Source organism: Ovis canadensis, chromosome 3, assembly GCF_042477335.2.
Source record: "Ovis canadensis isolate MfBH-ARS-UI-01 breed Bighorn chromosome 3, ARS-UI_OviCan_v2, whole genome shotgun sequence".
Classification (NCBI taxonomy): domain Eukaryota; kingdom Metazoa; phylum Chordata; class Mammalia; order Artiodactyla; family Bovidae; genus Ovis; species Ovis canadensis.
Window position 1 is genome coordinate 105,757,092 of NC_091247.1, and position 17,603 is coordinate 105,774,694.

General features: G+C 48.6%; 1 long non-coding RNA gene across 4 annotated transcripts in view; it reads right to left on the minus strand.

The window, feature by feature from the left end:
- LOC138437176 (uncharacterized) overlaps positions 1–17,603 on the minus strand; it is a 74,858-nt gene that overhangs the window by 26,273 nt on the left and 30,982 nt on the right. The window contains exon 1 of one of the 4 annotated variants that reach the window (XR_011255803.1): positions 1,401–1,579. The exons of the other annotated variants lie outside the window; for them this stretch is intronic. This is a non-coding gene — a long non-coding RNA (uncharacterized lncRNA). Of the gene's footprint in view, positions 1–1,400; positions 1,580–17,603 lie in introns of those variants that run through there. 4 annotated transcript variants of the gene reach the window in all.

Genomic DNA, 17,603 nt, shown 5'->3' on the forward strand with positions numbered 1-17,603 from the left:
AAGTGGAAATTCGTGGCTGGGTCAGCATCGGAGACAGGACGGGTCTGGGCCGCTCCTTCTGAGAAATCACGTGCAGCTCCGAAAGCAAAACAGTGATGCAATGAACTTCCAGGTTCTTAAAAACATTCTGATGGTTACGAAAAGTTGACAGGGCGCTGACGGGGACTGGCCCAACAATCACCATCATGAAGCTCTCCGTGCCTGTTGCTGTTGTTCAGTCGCTAAGTCTTGTTCCCCTCCTTGCAACCCCATGAACAGCAGCACGCCAGGCTTCCCTCTCTTTCACCATCTCCCAGAGTTTGCTCAAACTCATGCCCATTGAGTCAGTGATGCTATCTAACCATCTCACCCTCTGTTATCTCCATCTCTTCTGGCCCTCAGTCCTTCTCAGCATCAGGGTCTTCTCTAAATGAGTTGGCTCCTTGCATCAGGTAGCCTAAGTATTGGAGCTTCAGCTTCAGCACCAGTCCTGCCAACAGGGTCGATTTCCTTTAGCGTTGACTGGTTTGACCTCCGTGATGTCCAAGGGACTCTCAGGAGTCTCAGGGTGGCAATACTGCCCAGAGCACAACTGAGGGGCTGGACCCAGGTTGGTCCACTCCCTGCCACGATGTCCCCAGCCTTCACACCTGGAGAAGCAGAAGTGGGCATTGGGGAAAGCCGAGGAATTCTCACAATCAGGTCAAACACCCCCTTCTGAGCTCTGAGTTCTCAGCCAGCCTTGCACACAGCCCTCCACAATATCCTCATGGTCCTCACGAGAGGGAGATGCTTGTGAAGTTTATTGACAAGAGAAACTGGGCCTTTCCCTGCAGGGTCTCCTGACAAGCTGGGAGGGCTCCCTGGAGGAGGAAGTAGGTGGCAGGGCTGTGGGAAGGATGGGAAGGGCGGGTGATGGGGCAGGGTTCCCAGCTCAGCATGAATCCTGGAGAAGGGCGCATGATCGGTTTTCTCTGAGCCAGCACATTTTCCATTCTAAATATAGCCCAGGATGACCCAAGACATCTTCTCCTCGCAAGGAGACCTGCGGTTCTGTATTTTGCAGCACTTCTGCGAGGGCTGAAGAAATAAACAGAGAGACAGGCTCTTCATTCCTGTGCCCTGGTCCTACAGGGCTTTGGGGCCTTAGGAATGACGTCTGCCCCCCTCGGGTGCGGCGCTGGGTGAGGTGCTATCTCTGCCCACCACTCTTCAGGCAATGCCAAACAGTCTGCCAGCCTGGTATCTCCCTCCAGCAAAGCAAAGCAAAGCAAGGCTCCTATGCACCCAGAAAAGGCCATCCATCCATCATCCCAGGCTGCGATGCGCGGCCCTTTCTACCACCCTCAGGCCGGTGCACCCTGGGCATCTCACACGTGAGGCCCAGCCTGATGGGTTTTCACCAGACAGCAGATTCCCACCTTTCCTCAGAATCCTGCTAGAGCATCCGGCTTCTCCATCACAGTTCTGGAAGGTGCGGGCTTTTCTGCAAAGGGGGTAGCCGCCACAGGCCTGGGGCACACAGTGGTGACTCTTGGCTCCAATACCCTTGGCTGCTTGTTTCTTTTTAATCGAGGGGACTTTTTTTCTGTATCTGAGTGGGGCTCTGCTAATTGCTGCACAAGCACTTCTGGGGAAGTTCAAGTTTCCAGAGGCCTGCTGTTAACCCTGACAGCGCCAGGGCGTCCCAGACAGGGCACCGTGAAGGCGTCTGTAGAGCCGCTCTATAGGAGGTACAAAGCACAGTGGCCTCTGGAGGGTTAGGGGCTGAGACACGGAAACGGTCGTGGCAGGCTGTATACAGCGAGAGTGAGCAGTGCAGGCAAGGGAAAAGGAAGATGGATAGGGAAAAACCAAGGACACAGGGGCACGCTCCCCTCTCCCTCTGATAACCCTCCCCCTGATAACCCTCCCCCTGCAACAACCCGACAGGCAGACACAGATGCGGGAGACTTAAATCTGGCACACCGTGTCCGCAGCAACGTAAGAAAACATATCGAGTTACTTGCAGCCCCACTCAGATCGGGGCCTGGGTCTCCCGTGCGCAAAGCTCTGTGGAGGAGAACAGGCCTCCTCCGCGAGCTGTCAGACCCACACCCCTGAGCTGCGCTCGCCTCACCCTGATGGAGTTTGGCCCGGCCCCCCGCCAGCAGGTTAATTCCCTGCCCGGCAGGTGGAGACAGGTAAAACAAAGCAAAACGGTATTGCAGGCCGCAGGAACCCTTTCTTTAAAACCTGATCCACCTCCAGGGAGAAAACACGCAAGAACTTGATTCTGGACCATCCTCTGTTTTCTTAGGGCTGCTGGGAGAGGCCTGGTGGCCAGGGTAAATAAGGCAACGGGCTTCAGGCAAAGACCACTTCCTATCCTCTGTTCCCAGCCCAGAGTCAGCTGTCAATCTTGCAGGATGGAGGCGATCTGGGGGGAAAAGGCTGGTGGAGAGAGAGGGGGACCCCAAGGGAGAAACCTTAGCCACAGGTGGCTCACCTGGGCAGAGCGCAGCCCCAGAGTCTGTGCTGCTCAGAGCTCAGTGCCTGGGGAGAGCAGGCTGGGGCTCCTGAAATGCAACCTAGGGGGGGTTCAGCCTCTGCTTTGAGCGGCTGGACGGGCAGGCAGGCTGCCAATGGGGACTGGCTGAGCCTCTGCTGTGTGTGAAGCAGGGCCAGGGAAGGCCAGGTATGTCTTAGTCATCAGTCAGTGTCCCTGCCAGCCGGCACAGGGTATGCCCCGAGGAGATGAGACAGCCAGCTGGCACAGAGCATCCACAGTCAGTATGCTCCCTGGGTCGCCGGGTGTGGGGTCTTCTCAAAGCCGGTCCATCTAGTTTTCCTATTTAGGCTTGGCCTGACCCTAGGGCTTCCCTACTGGCTCAGACAGTAAAAAATCTGCCTGCAATGTGGGAGACCTGGGTTCAAACCCTGGGTCGGGAAGATCCCCTGGAGAAGGAAATGGCAACCCACTCTAGTATTCTTGCCTCAGAAATCCCATGAACAGAGGAGCCTGGCAGGCTGTACAGTCCATGGGGTCTCAAAGAGTCAAGACACGACTGTGCGATCAACACTTTGAGCCTAGGCGGGCAGGGCAGGGTGTAGCATCACCCCCGTTTCACAGGGGAAGTTGAGGCACAGCGGGGCTGTGTGAGCCAGCATCACAAAGCCTGCTCTGCCTGCTCTCCTCTGGGTGGGCCTGAGAGCCCTGCCCTGGTCCCGGCCCCCAGCAGGGGCGCTGATGTCAGCTTACAACGGACTCTGCCAGGAACCTGAGCTCAGCTTACGTCTGTGATGCAGCAATGACGGGGCCCAGGGGAAGGGGGAAGCAGAGAGCACCCAGAACTGCTTCAAACACCGAGGGACCCGCCCACCACATCCCTTTCCCTGCCTGTGACTTGATGGGCCCTCCAACCTGGTTCCCTGTGCAGAAAGGATGCTGTGATGGGTTGATTTGTTGTTCAGTCACATGTTTGACTGTTTGCAACACTATGGGCTGTAACCCGCCAGGCTCTTCTGTCCATGGGATTTCCCAGGCGAGAGTATTGGAGTGGGTTGCCATTTCCTCCTCCAGTGACTGAACTCTTCTCAACCCAGGGTCTGAACTCACATCCCCAGCGTTGGCAGATGGATTCTTTACCATCGAGCCACCAGGGAAACTTTATGTCCCCCTAAATTCACATTTTAAAGACCTAACCCCCAGAAACTCAGAATGTGATCTTATTTGGAAAGAGGGTCATGGCCAATGTCATTAGTTAAGGTGGGGTCCTACTGAATTAGGTTGGGTTCCTAAGCCAGCGTAACTGATGTCCTTATAAAAATTAAAAGGGGAAATCTGGGCACAGAGATGTGCGCACAAGGAGAACATCATGGACCTTCCCTGGTGGTCCAGTGGCGTACACACCACACTCCCAGTGCAGGGGGCCCAGGAACGAGATCCCATAGTTCAGTTCAGTTCAGTTGCTCAGCCGTGACCCCATGAACTGCAGCAAGGCAAGCATAGCTCAGGAGTTCTCAGCTCAGACTTCCTTCTTGGAATCCTTACGCTGCCTTGTTCTCAACAGAAATTATATTGTTTATTTCTCCCATAAGGTTTCCAAAGCAATGAAAGCATCCGCTTCCCCTTCTGGGCACAGGTGGGACTCTCTGGAAACCATGGTGTAGAACAATCCCTCTTGTTTAAACAACTTACAGACCTGGCCTCTTGCGAGTTTTCCAGTTATCCCAATTTGTTTCCAGGAGGAGACCTGAAAACGCCTTCACACGATGGACGTTATGAAGGATGCTTCTACTGTTAACATACCCAGGTGAGGAATTAGGTCCCAGTGAGTATCAATAAGGCTTCCCCGGGGGCTCAGTGGTAAAGAATGCACCTGCCAAGCAGGAGACTCGGATTTGATTCCTGGGCCAGGAAGATCCCTTGGAGGAGGAAATGGCAACTCAGCCAGTTTTCCTGCCTGGAAAATTCCATGGGCAGAGAAGCATGGCAGGGCTATAGTCCACTGGGCCATGAAGAGCTGGACTCCACTGAGCACACGTGCATGAATGCAATTTGGATCACACAGAGAGGAGGATGAAGTGTAGCCAATTTTCCGTTTGTTCAGAAACAAACGACCCTGTAGGCTTCTGAGAATGGGAAGATTCTTTAGAAAATACTCAGTCCATTTCTTTGATAAGAGGTCATGGGACTCATCCAGGATGGCACAGCTGGTTCTGCGGCAGAAGGGAGCGTGGAAGCCTGGTGTCCTGGTTTGAAGGCAGACTGTCTATCACATGGAGACGGATGTCATCTTTGAACTGGTGTGGGTGAGGGGGGTCATGCATACCCTGTTCTGGAAGGTTCCCTCTATGGGCTCCTGGACATTTCAGTTTAACCTTTACATGCCTCCAAGAAAGGCCAGGCACCTTCATTCCATCTTCTCCAAAGCTGTGAGAACCCCACCCCAGTACAGCCAGCCACACAGACTCTGTCCCCAGCTGCAGAGAGGCCTGTCCCTGCTCCCTGTCGCAACTCCATAGACACGGTCGAGGGTGGGGGGTGGATCACGCATTTGCAGCATCCTGCAGATCCTCAAGGAAGGTCTGTTTCCAACCACTGAGGAAGAAAAAGCAAAACAGACCTGTCGGCTCAGCCACATGCCTTATTGTTGTCAGTCTGAGCACGTGTTTTACATCAAGAGAAGGGCTGTGGTCAGGGTAGAGGGCGCCGAAGGGAGATTCAAAGGTTCTTCAGCTCTCAAAGATCTCAACCTCTTCAAAGTTTCAACCCTCAGAGCACGTGCAGGGTTTCATTCCACTCAGCAGACGCGTTTCTGCCCACACGTTCAGGTGCCACGGGCGTGTGTGGAGAATCGGCTGCGGTCCAGAAGGACAGCTGGAGGAAACCGGATGGCCGCCTCTCTGCAGATACCTTCCCAAGAGGATGGAACTTCTCTGGAATTTCATAAACTCCTTGAGGGCTTCCCAGATGGTGCAGCGGTAAAGAATCTGCCTGCAGGGCAGGAGATGTGGGTTTGATCCCTGGGTTGGGAAGATCCCCTGGAGGAGGAAATGGCCGCCCACTCCAGTATTCTTGCCTGGAGAATCCCATGGACAGAGGAGCCTGACAGGCTCTATGGGGTCACAAAGAGTTGGACATGACCGAGTGCCTAACACTTTATTCAGATTTCCTTGGTTTTGTCTCCATCTTCTCTTCTCGGATTCTATCCAGGACATCATATTGCATGAAGTGGTCCTGTCTTCCTAACCCCTCTTCGCTGAGACATTGTCTCAGACTGTCCTTGCGTTTGGCCTGGACATTTTTCAGGAGCCCTGCTCAGTTATTTTGCAGAGTGTTCTCAATCGGGATTCGCCTGGCATTCTCTCACGATTAGGCTGGGATTATGGATTTCTGGGAGGAAAACCCAGAAGTCAAGTGCCCTTCTCATCACATTACAGCAAGGGTACATGCATTCAAGACGCCTTAGTATTCTTGATGTTGACCTGGATCTTCTGGCCAAGGTAGTGTGTGTTGAGTTTCTCTGAAGGTTATCTTATTTCCTTGGCTCCTCTGGGCCTTCGTTGTGGCACGCAGGATCTTTGTTGGAGCTCATGGGCCCTCTAGCTATGGCGTGTGGGCTCAGTAGCTGCGGAGCATGGGCTTTGTTGCTCTGTGCACGTGGAATCTTAGTTCCCCGACCAGGGATCGAACCCGCGTCCCCTGCATTGCAAGGTGGATTCTTTACCGCTGGGCCACCTGAGAAGTCCTTCAGGTTCTTTTCCTCCCTTTCCACACTGTACTCTTGAAAGGAAGTTTCTGTGTACAGGAATTCTGCTCCACCTCCTTGGAGCAGAGCATCTACGTTAATTATCTGATATCCCACTGTGTGGGAGATTTGCCTGTTCTCCATCTGTTTATTCATATTATCAGTATGAACTTTTCCATATTTATTTTATATTGGATTATTTATAATCCAAGACTATTTTATTGCTCACGTTGTTTCCGCTTTGGCCAATGGGAGCTCTTTCTCACAGTGGCTGTGCTCCTTGGATGCGCTTCCATCATTGCCTCTTGCTGTCTGCTTTGCTGAGCCCTTACTCTCTGACCCCAGAAGATGCTTCAGGCTCATCCTGCCCATCCTAGAAACAGCCATTTCTCCAAGAAGTCCTAGTCCCTTTTACTGGAGAATTGTCGTAAAGCCTAAGTCTTGGGCACGAGGTGTGCTCACTGGCTACAGGGATGGCATTTCTTTCAGGACTTCTTAGCAGACAGAGCAAGTAAATCTGCAAATTGGGACTTGCCTGGTGGCTCAGGGGCTAAGACTCCATGATCCCAATGCAGGGGGCCCAAGTTCAATCCCAGGTCAGGGAACGAGACTCCACATGCCACAACTAAAGATTCCGCATGCCACAACTAAGACTCAGCACAGTAAAATACATAAAAATAAAAGATTCAGAAAACGTAAACCTGGGTATTTATACTAACCCATATCTATAAGTGGGCTTCCCTAGTGGCTCAGACGGTAAAGAATCTGCCTGCAATGCAGGAGATGAGGGTTCGATCCCTGGGTCGGGAAGATCCCCTGGAAAAGGGAATGGCTACCCACTCCAGTATTCTTGCCTGGAGAGTCCCACCGACAGAGGAGCAGGCTATAGTCCATAGGATCACAAAGAGTCGGGCATGACTGAGCGACTAACAGTTTCACTTTTATATCTATAAATATGTTGTATGCGTCCATCTGTATCAATATTAAGCTAAACATGCGTCCCTGTGGAGGTCTACATTGCTAATCCACCTCTCCATGGATCATTTCAGCCTCTCCCCTGGCCTGTCTGTACCCTCCCACTCCAGTGATGAGAAACTTGGCTCCCAGGATCTGCCATCCGTGTGTCTAACCCTTCAGCTTCAGATTTCACGACTCAGGGCTTCATTTCCCATACTCCGACAGGTAACAACTTTCTTATTATCTCAGGATTCCATTACAGGGACACATCACTGTTCATCTGTTTACTTGTCGCTCTATTTGGGGATTGTTTCTAGTCTTGAGTTATTAAAAGCAAAGCTGCTAGGGCTTCCCTGGCAGTCCAGTCAAGTTTAGGACTTGGCCTTCCAATGCAGGGGGTGCAGGTTCATCCCCTGGATGGCGAGCTCAGATCCCACAAGCTTCTGGGCCCAAGAACCAAAACATAAAACAAACAACATTGACTCTACAGAAACGGAAACAATGAAGACTTTAAAAATGGTCCACATCAAAAATTAGATATTTTTAAAAAGTAAAGCCGTGTAGACATGTGCTTTCATTTCTCTTGGGCAAATACTAAGAGTAGAGTGGCTGGGTCACAGGGCAACTGTATGCTTATTTTTCTAGGAAACTGCCCATCTGATTTCCACAGTGGATGTGCTATGCTGCGTGCCCACTGGCGGTGTGTAAGGCACCAGCTCCTGCACATTTCCACCAGTATTTTCAATTTCAGACATTCTAATGGGTGTGGAGTGTTGTCTTGTATTGTAGCCTACACTTTATTTCCTAATTCCCAACGATATTGTGCTTATTTGGCCTTCATACATCTTCTTTGATGAAGTGTATGTTCAATTCTTTTTCGCATTTATAAAATTAGGTTGTTCTCTTATTACTGATTTTGAATTCGTCTTTAAATATTCTGGATGCAAATCTGTTGTTAGATACGTGACTTGCAACTATGGTCTAGTGTGTGGCTTATCTCTTCGTCTTCTTAACGATGTTTCTCACAGAGTAGAAGTCCTTAAATTGTATGAGGTCCAATGAATCCAACTTTTCATATGTCATCCTTTTGTCCGATATCTAAAATCTTTTTGCCTAACCCAGAATTTCAGTTTCAGTTTCAGAGGCTCTCTTTCTCTTCTGCCTAGAATTTTCTTCTGTGCTTTCTTGTAGAAGTTATACAGTTGTAGGGTTGTTGTTTCTTTTAAAATTTATTTTCAGTGGAGGATAATTACTTTACTATATTGGATGGTTTTTGCCATACGTCAGCATGGATTGGCCATGCGTATACACGTGGCGTCCCATCCTGAAGCCCTGTCCCACCTCCCTCCCCACCCTGTCCCTCTGGGTTGTGCCGGAGCCTCGGCTTTGGGTGCCCTGCTTCACGCATCGAACTTGCACTGGTCGTCTATTTTACATAGGGTGATGCACAGGTTTCAGTGCTATTCTCTCAAATCATCCCACCCAGCTGTAGGTTTTAAAAGTCGACCTATGATTCATTTTGAGGTAACTTTTGTATACGGTGCGAGATATTCATCAAAGTTCAACCTTTCATGCATGTGGATATTCGATTGTTCCAGCTTCACTTGTTTAAAGAGTATCTTTTTTCTGCTGAACTGCCTTTGCATCCTAGTTGAAAATCAATTGATCTACTTCTAAAGCACAGATTCTGTTCTGTTGATTCATCTGCATGTCAATACCACATTGCTTCATTCTTATAACTTTACAATAAGATCTAAAATCAGATAGTGTTACTCCTCCAAATTTGTTCTTCTTTTCCAAAAATCCTTTAGCTATCCCAGGTCTATTATGTTTTCTTTTAAATTTTAGGATCAGTTTATCAGTTTCTAAACATACACACACACACACACACACACACACACACACACACACACACAGTCTTTGAGGATTTTTGACCGAGATTGCATTGAATTGGTATATCAACTTAGAGAAAAATCATCTTAAAAATATTGAGTGTTCTGACCCAGAACATGTATATCTTTCTATGTATTTAGGTTTTATTTCATTCTTCTCAGCAATACTTTGTAATTTTCAGCATGTGCTGTGCTTAGTTGCTCAGTCAAGTCCAACTCTTTGCAACCGTGGACTGTAGCCCGCCAGGCTCCTCTGTCCATGGGAATTCTCTAGGCAAGAATACTGGCGTGTGTTGCCATTCTTTTCTCCAGGGGATCTTCCCAATCCAGGGATTGAGCCCAGGTCTCCTGCATATCAGGCGGATTCTTTATCGTCTGAGCCACCAGGGAAGCCCAAGAACACTGGAGTGGGTAGCCTATGCCTTCTCCAGGGGAACTTCCCAACCCAGGAATCAAACTGGGATCTCCTGCATTGCAGGCAGATTCTTTACCAGCTGAGCTACCAGGGAAGCCCAGTTTCCAGCATACTTTCAAATCTGTTGCCAGATTTATTCCTGAATACTTCCTATTATTTAGATTACTATCAGTGGTATTTTTCATTTCAATGTCTGATTGTCCATTCCTGGTACATAAAAACGCAAGTGATTTTCTTGTATTGATCTTAGATCCTGCCCTTTTTTGGACTCAGTTCTAGTAAGCCGTTGCGGATTCGTATAGTTTTGCCGTATTTGTTTGTTTGGTACAAGAGGATAAATCTGGTCCCTGTCACCCCATTCCACTGTGGTTAGAAGCATGGAGGCTCTGCTTTTGGAAAAGTGTGTCTGCTACAGTGAGTCAGGGCGTGGGGAGAAAGGTTGTTGGAAGTCAGGGTACAGTGTCAGCAAGACCCAGCGCACGTCGGAAACCACGAGTCTAGTCTGCTCTGGCTGAGGCCCACGGATGCGGAGGGTATTTCTCAGAAACCTCTGCCCTGGTAAGTAAGAGTAAGATATGTGAGGTCTCGGTTTGAGAGTGCCCTCTGCAAATGAATGTGTTAAACTCAGAGATGATTTAGTGTCCATCATTAAAGACACTCACTGAAGTATGGGGCATCCATGTAATAGAATACTCTGCAGCCAGCCACCAAAACATGTCAAATAAGCTCACTGGCATGGAAAACACTTGTGCTGTATGACAGGATTGGTTTTTAATGCTGTATAAATCACTGCAGATAGTGACTGCAGCCATGAAATTAAAAGACGCTTACTCCTTGGAAGAAAAGTTATGACCAACCTAGATAGCATATTGAAAAGCAGACATATTACTTTGCCAATAAAGGTCCATCTACTTAAGGCTATGGTTTTTCCAGTAGTCATGTATGGATGTGAGAGCTGGACTGTGAAGAAGGCTGAGTGCCAAAGAATTGATGCTTTTGAACTGTGGTGTTGGAGAAGACTCTTGAGAGTCCCTTGGACTGCACGAAGGAGATCCAACCTAGTCCATCCTAAAGGAGATCAGTCCTGGGTGTTCAATGGAAGGACTGATGCTGAAGCTGAAACTCCAATACTTTGGCCACCTCATGTGAAGAGTTGGCTCATTGGAAAAAAACCCTGATGGGACTGGGGGCAGGAGGAGAAGGGGACGACAGAGGATGAGATGGCTAGATGGCATTATCGACTCGATGGATATGAGTTTGAGTGAACTCCGGGAGTTAGTGAGGGACAGAGAGGCCTGGCGTGCTGCAGTTCGTGGGGTCGCAAAGAGTCGGACACGACCGAGCAACTGAACTGAACTGAGCCATTTATCACAAACCTGAGCAGTGTAACTGCTGCTGCTGCTGCTGCTGCTGCTGAGTCGCTCAGTCATGCCCGATTCTTAGCGACCCCATGGACTGCAGCCTACCAGGCTCCTCTGTCCATGGGATTTTCCAGGCAAGAGTACTGGAGTGGGGTGCCACTGCCTTTTCTGTGGGCAGTGTAAAGCAACACCCATTTATTATCTCACAGTTCTGTAGGAGTACAGTCCAGGTAGGCTCACTGGGGTGTCTGCTTGGGGTCCCACAAGCTGAAATCAGGGTATCAGCTAGCCTATGCACTTATCCTGAGGTTAAAGTTGGCAGAATTCAGTTCTCTGTGACTCTGGAGCTGAGATCTCCATCTCCCTGCTGGCTGCCAGCTAGAATTTTTCTCAGCTCCCAGATGCCTCCCCTGTTTCCTTAGCTTGTGGCCTCATCTTCAAAGACACCAATGGACATTAAATCCCTCCTATGATTTGAGTCTCTCTGACTTCTCCTTTTGCCTTTAAGGGCACATGGGATTCCTCCTGGAATCTTCTAGACAATCCAGGATCACCTGCTTATATTAAACTCAACTAACTAATAACCTTAAATTAAACCTACCAAGTTCTTTTATGTCAAATAAGGTAATCTTTTCATGGGCATGGTAGCTCATGATATTCATAGGTTCTGGTGTTTAGGCATAGAATTTTGGAGGACCAATTTTACAATTCTGCATTATATAGTTACCAACTAAGGCCAGATATGATATATAGTATGTGCAATATGATAATCTTTTTATAAGAAAAAAATGCAACAAAAAAACCATGGGTTATATTTATTTTCTTCTTTATCCTTGATGATTTTTTTTTTTACAATAAACACATATTGCTGGATAATATGAAGAGTTTACACAACACTCAAACCCATAAAAATTCACTGGCAAGATGGAGCTCAAGGTACATTTTCCCACAGACAAAAACGTTTTGGGGTGACCAGAGTCCTGTGACATTCCACAAAAGACGTAATTCTAAAACTCCATGCTCCATGCATTATTTCTCAGTTCAGTTCAGTTCATTCACTCAGTCGTGTCCGACTCTTTGCAACCTCATGAATCGCAGCACGCCAGGCCTCCCTGTCCATCACCAACTCCCGGAGTTCACTCAGACTCACGCCCACTGAGTCAGTGATGCCATCCAGCCATCTCATCCTTGGTCGTCCCCTTCTCCTCCTGCCCCCAATCCCTCCCAGCATCACAGTCTTTTCCAATGAGTCAACTCTTCGCATGAGGTGGCCAAAGTACTGGAGCTTCAGCTTTAGCATCATTCCTTCCAAAGAAATCCCAGGGCTGATCTCCTTCAGAATGGACTGGTTGGATCTCCTTGCAGTCCAAGAGGCTCTCAAGAGTCTTCTCCAAGACTGCAGTTCAAAAGCATCAATTCTTTGGTGCTCCGCCTTCTTCACAGTCCAACTCTCACATCCGTACATGACCACAGGAAAAACCATAGCCTTGACTAGACAGACCTTAGTTGGCAAAGTAATGTCTCTGCTTTTGAATATACTATCTAGGTTGGTCATAACTTTTCTCCCAAGGAGTAGGCGTCTTTTAATCTCATGGCTGCAATCACCATCTGCAGTGGTTTTGGAGCCCCAAAAAATAAAGTCTGACACTGTTTCCACTGTTTCCCCATCTATTTCCCATAAAGTGATGGGACCAGATGCCATGATCTTCATTTTCTGAATGTTGAGCTTTAGGCCAACTTTTTCACTCTCCTCTTTCACTTTCATCAGGAGGCTTTTTAGCTCCTCTTCACTTTCTGCCATAAGGGTGGTGTCATCTGCATATCTGAGGTGATTGATATTTCTCCCAGCAATCTTGATTCCAGCTTGCGTTTCTTCCAGTCCAGCGTTTCTCATGATGTACTCTGCATAGAAGTTAAATAAGCAGGGTGACAATATACAGCCTTGACGTACTCCTTTTCCTATTTGGAACCAGTCTGTTCTTCCATGTCCAGTTCTAACTGTTGCCTCCTGACCTGCATACAGATTTCTCAAGAGGCAGGTCAGGTGGTCTGATATTCCCATCTCTTTCAGAATTTTCCACAGTTTATTGTGATCCACACAGTCAAAGGCTTTGGCATAGTCAATAAAGCAGAAATAGATATTTTTCTGGAACTCTCTTGCTTTTTCGATGATCCAGTGGATGTTGGCAATTTGATCTCTGGTTCCTCTGCCTTTTCTAAAACCAGCTTGAACATCAGGGAGTTCACGGTTCACGTATTGATGATGCTTGGCTTGGAGAATTTTGAGCATTACTTTACTAGCATGTGAAATGCGTGCAATTGTGCGGTAGTTTGAGCATTCTTTGGCATTGCCTTTCTTTGGGATTGGAATGAAAACTGACCTTTTCCAGTCCTGTGGCCACTGCTGAGTTTTCCAAATGTGCTGGCATATTGAGTGCAGCACTTTCACAGCATCATCTTTCAGGATTTGAAACTAGCAGGCACTAAATTCCAAGTTCTAATCAGGATACCAAGAATAAATGACTCTTACTCCCTCATCCCCCAACCCCCAAGAGGCATCAGTGGGCGAGGGGGCTGATGATCAGAAGCTATTAATATATGAAGAGACCTTGCTCTGCTGTCTGCAAGGACATCTGCCTCAAGAAGGGAGGGGGTGGAGCCCCTCCCAGCATGGTGGCACTGGGGCCGGCCTCGTTGTCGTTCAGCTGCTCAGCCATGTCCCCACCCTGCAGCTCCATGGACTGCAGCCCGCAAGGCTCCTCTGTCCATGGGACTTTCCAGGCAAGAACACTGGAGTGGGTTGCCATTTCTACCTCCAGAGGGTCTTCCTGACCCAGGGATGGAACCCGAGTCTCCTGTGTCTCTTGCATTGGCAGGTGGATTCTTGGCCGCTGAGCAACCCGGAAGACCAGGAAAGCCCTGGACTTGTGTGCATGTGTACAGAAGCCTGTGCACGTTAGCAAATGAGGGAGTGTGTGCACGCAGGGCTGGGAGCTGCAGGGGATCCGCACTGGCTTGGGCTGCCTCTTCCCAAGAGGAGAAACATCTGCTATGCAAATTCTTGTATGAGAATACGGGTTTTACTGAAAATAAGGCACCTGCAGGGGCATGAGAATTTATTTTACGACTCTCCACTCTGTAATTCTCTCTTCATCCTGGATGGGCCCTCCTGGAGCAGCCACTTCCACCTCCCTCCAACCAACCCCCGCCCCACCCGCCCCATCCTCACTCACTGCACGGGCTTGCTTGTTCTTTCTCCAGCTCATTTGGTTGGTTGGTTGGTTGGTTGGTTGGTTTGGTGGGGACTCTTTTCTCCATCCTCTCTTGGACCATTTTCTCCCTGATCTCCCCCCAAACGAGAAGCAGCCTTCGATGTCCTTCGGTGATGGGTGGTTAAACACTGCAAATCATGGTACATCTATCATGGAATAGCCCTCAGCAATCCAGAGGGAGGTTGGGTATCCACACACCCAACAACATGGATGAATTTCCAGAGAGTTACGCTGAGCGAAAAAAACATATGGACCATGACCCCATTTATAAAATATTCTTGAAATGGTAAAATTATAAAAAGGGACTGGTTGCCAGGGTTGAGGGAGAGGAGAGAGTGGGTAGGAGGGAGCATGGGTTATAAAAGGGCAGACTTAGAGATCCTTCTGGTGAAGGAAATAAAACACACCTTGACTGTCGTGATGGACACACAAACGCACTCATGGGGTATAACTGAAGAGAACTAACTGCGGGCGTGTGCACGTGTGTGTGTGCACACACACACCAATGGATATACATGAAAGTGCAGCAACGTCCGTATTCTGCTTGTGATATCTACTATGGGTCTGCAAGATGATACTTTTGGGGAAGTGGCATTAAGGGTACACAGGATTTCTCTGATTTATTTCCTACAACACGTATAAATTTCCAATTACCTCACAATGAAACTTTAATTGGGAAAAAAAAGTGAAGGATAAAGGAAGATTTCTCTCAGGAAACAAAAACAGAGGGCGTTCATTCCCAAGAGATGCACCCTGCAGGGGATGCTAAAAGGGGTTTTTGAGGCAGAAGGAAAGTGATAGAGGTCAGACACTTGGAGCTGCAAAAGGCAGAGATGAGTGTAGAAGGAAGAAATGGAGCTAAAAGAACATCTTTCAGTTTTCTTATTCTCTACTGATCTAAATTCCTAGCTGTGAGTTTGCAGCTTTCTTCTTAGACTTTGAAGCTAATTCTCGGCCAGTGTCAAGCATGTTTCTTGAAAGCGTGCAGACTTCAGGCAGGCTCTGTGACCTTAGGCCCATGGCAGGAAGACACAAGGGTCTCCCAAGGGTTCCCCAGCTTCTCCCAGGCATGATCCTCATTCTCCCTGAGGAACCATAACAGTGTTTATGGGAGGGGCACACCAAGCCCCCAGCACGTGGATGCTCTCCAAGGCCACTCACAGCCTCAGTTCTGCCTTTTGGTACTGTGTGACCGTCAGCAAGTTGCGTAAGCTCTCTGGTTCCAGGTTCCATAGTTTTCGTGGTTGTTGTGCTGGGCCTTCACTGCTTTGCAGGGGCTTTCTCCAGCTGCGGTGAGGGAGAGCTACTCTCCACTGGCTATGCGCAGGCTTCTCCCTGTGGTGACTGCTCATTGCAGAGCACAAGCTCTAGGGCGCGTGGGCTCAGCAGTTGTGTGCAAGCTTAGTTGCTCTGTTGCAGGTGGAATCTTCCCAGACCAGGGACCAAATTTGTGTCGCCTGTACTGGAAGGTGGGTTCTTATCCACTCTACCACCAAGGAAGTCCCAGATCTCATATTTAACAGTACTTTTCCGGGCAGTGGTGGCAGTTATAAGATATGGGACAGAGCCTGCCACAGAGGTGCTGAAACATGTTGCTCCCTTACTAAGATGTATATGACCTTTCCTCCTACTGGGTAGACAGCTAGCACTCACGGAGGAGATCCCATTCTTTGACAAAATTCCCATGTGAGGCTACAGTGCTTTGTCCTCTTCTGAAAGCCTGTTATTGGCAGAGAGGCAAACATAACTATCAGTTATCCCCTACATAACTTCTCAGTTGTCCTCAAAACTCAGGCTGTGGACAAGCTTCATAGGAGGCCCTGAAGTTTAAGGAAGCAGTTCTAGACCCAAACCACCTAAAGAGACAGCCACCCTGCCACCACCCTCCTCCCCAAACCCCTTGAGTAGAAGCCTTGTGCTGCCTTCTCAAAGCTCCAAAACCTTGGTAGCTTGGTTTTAATACAATTCTACAGTCCAGTCTAGAGACCCAGCAGTCAGAATAGCATCTCTAAAATGAAAATCATTTTTCTAGGTTCCATATATATATGTAGGTATGTATATATGGGTTAATATATGATATTTGTCTTTCTCTTTCTGACTTACTTCACTCTGTATGACAGGCTCTAGGTTCATCCACGCGTGTTCTGTCGCTAAGTCATGTCCGATCCACATCCCTACAAATGACCCCCTTTTGTTTCTTTTTATGGCTAGAAAAATGGCACTGATGAACTTATTTGCAGAGCAGGAATACAGATGCAGAGCAGGAATACAGACGCAGAGCAGGAATACAGACGCAGTGCAGGAATACAGACGCAGAGCAGGAATACAGACACAGAGCAGGAATACAGACGCAGAGCAGGAATACAGACGCAGAGCAGGAATACAGACGCAGAGCAGGAATACAGACGCAGTGCAGGAATACAGACGCAGAGCAGGAATACAGACACAGAGCAGGAATACAGACGCAGAGCAGGAATACAGACGCAGAGCAGGAATACAGATGCAGACATAGAGAAAAGACGTGTGGACACAGAGAGGGAAGGGGAAGGTGGGATGAATTGGGAGAGCGATGTTGACATATATACATCCCTGATAGCTCAGCTGGTAAAGAATCCGCCTGCAGTGCGGGAGACCTGGGTTCGATCCCTGGGTTGGGAAGATCCCCTGGAGAAGGGATAGGCTACCCACTCCAGTATTCTGGCCTGGAGAATTCCATGGACTGTATAGTCTACAGGGTCGCAGAGAGTCGGAGACGACTGAGTGACTTTCACTCACACTTCACTCAAGTGTAAAATGGCAACCCACTCCAGTATTCTTGCCTGGAGAACCGCATGGACAGGGGAGCCTGGCAGGCTACAGTCCACGGGGTTGCACAGAGTCAGCTATGACTGAGTGACTAACACTGTTTAACACTGTGTGTGTAAAATAGATAGCTAGCGGGAAGCTGCTATGTACCACAAGGAGTTCAGCTTGGGGCTCTGTGATGACCTAGCGGAAGAGGGGTGGGTGGGGTGGAAGGCTCAAGAGGGAGAGAATATGTGTGTATTTATAGTGGATTCACTTCATTGTACATCAGAAACTATCACAACATTATAAAGTAATTATGTTGTTGTTCAAAAACCAAGTTGTATCCGACTCTTCACGATCCCATGGATTGTGAAGTATGCAATCCCGGATTGCAGTATGCCAGGCTTCCCTGTACCTCACCATCTCCCAGAGTTTGCCCAAGAAAGCAATTATACTCCAATTAAAAAAAAAAAAAAACGAAAATCAGGTTGTGTCAGGCTTCCACTCCCTAAATCCACACAGTGGCTCATGCTGTACTTGAAACAAGAGGTGTTCATCAGGAAGGTTTGTTCGCAAAGCCCCAGGCCTGACCCAGCCTCCTCTCCCTCTGCTCGTCTGGGGGCTCACACCATTCCAGCCACCCTCACTTTCTCTCTGGCTTTCAAATCCACGAGTGCCTCAGGGCCTTTGGACTTGCTGCCTCTCTG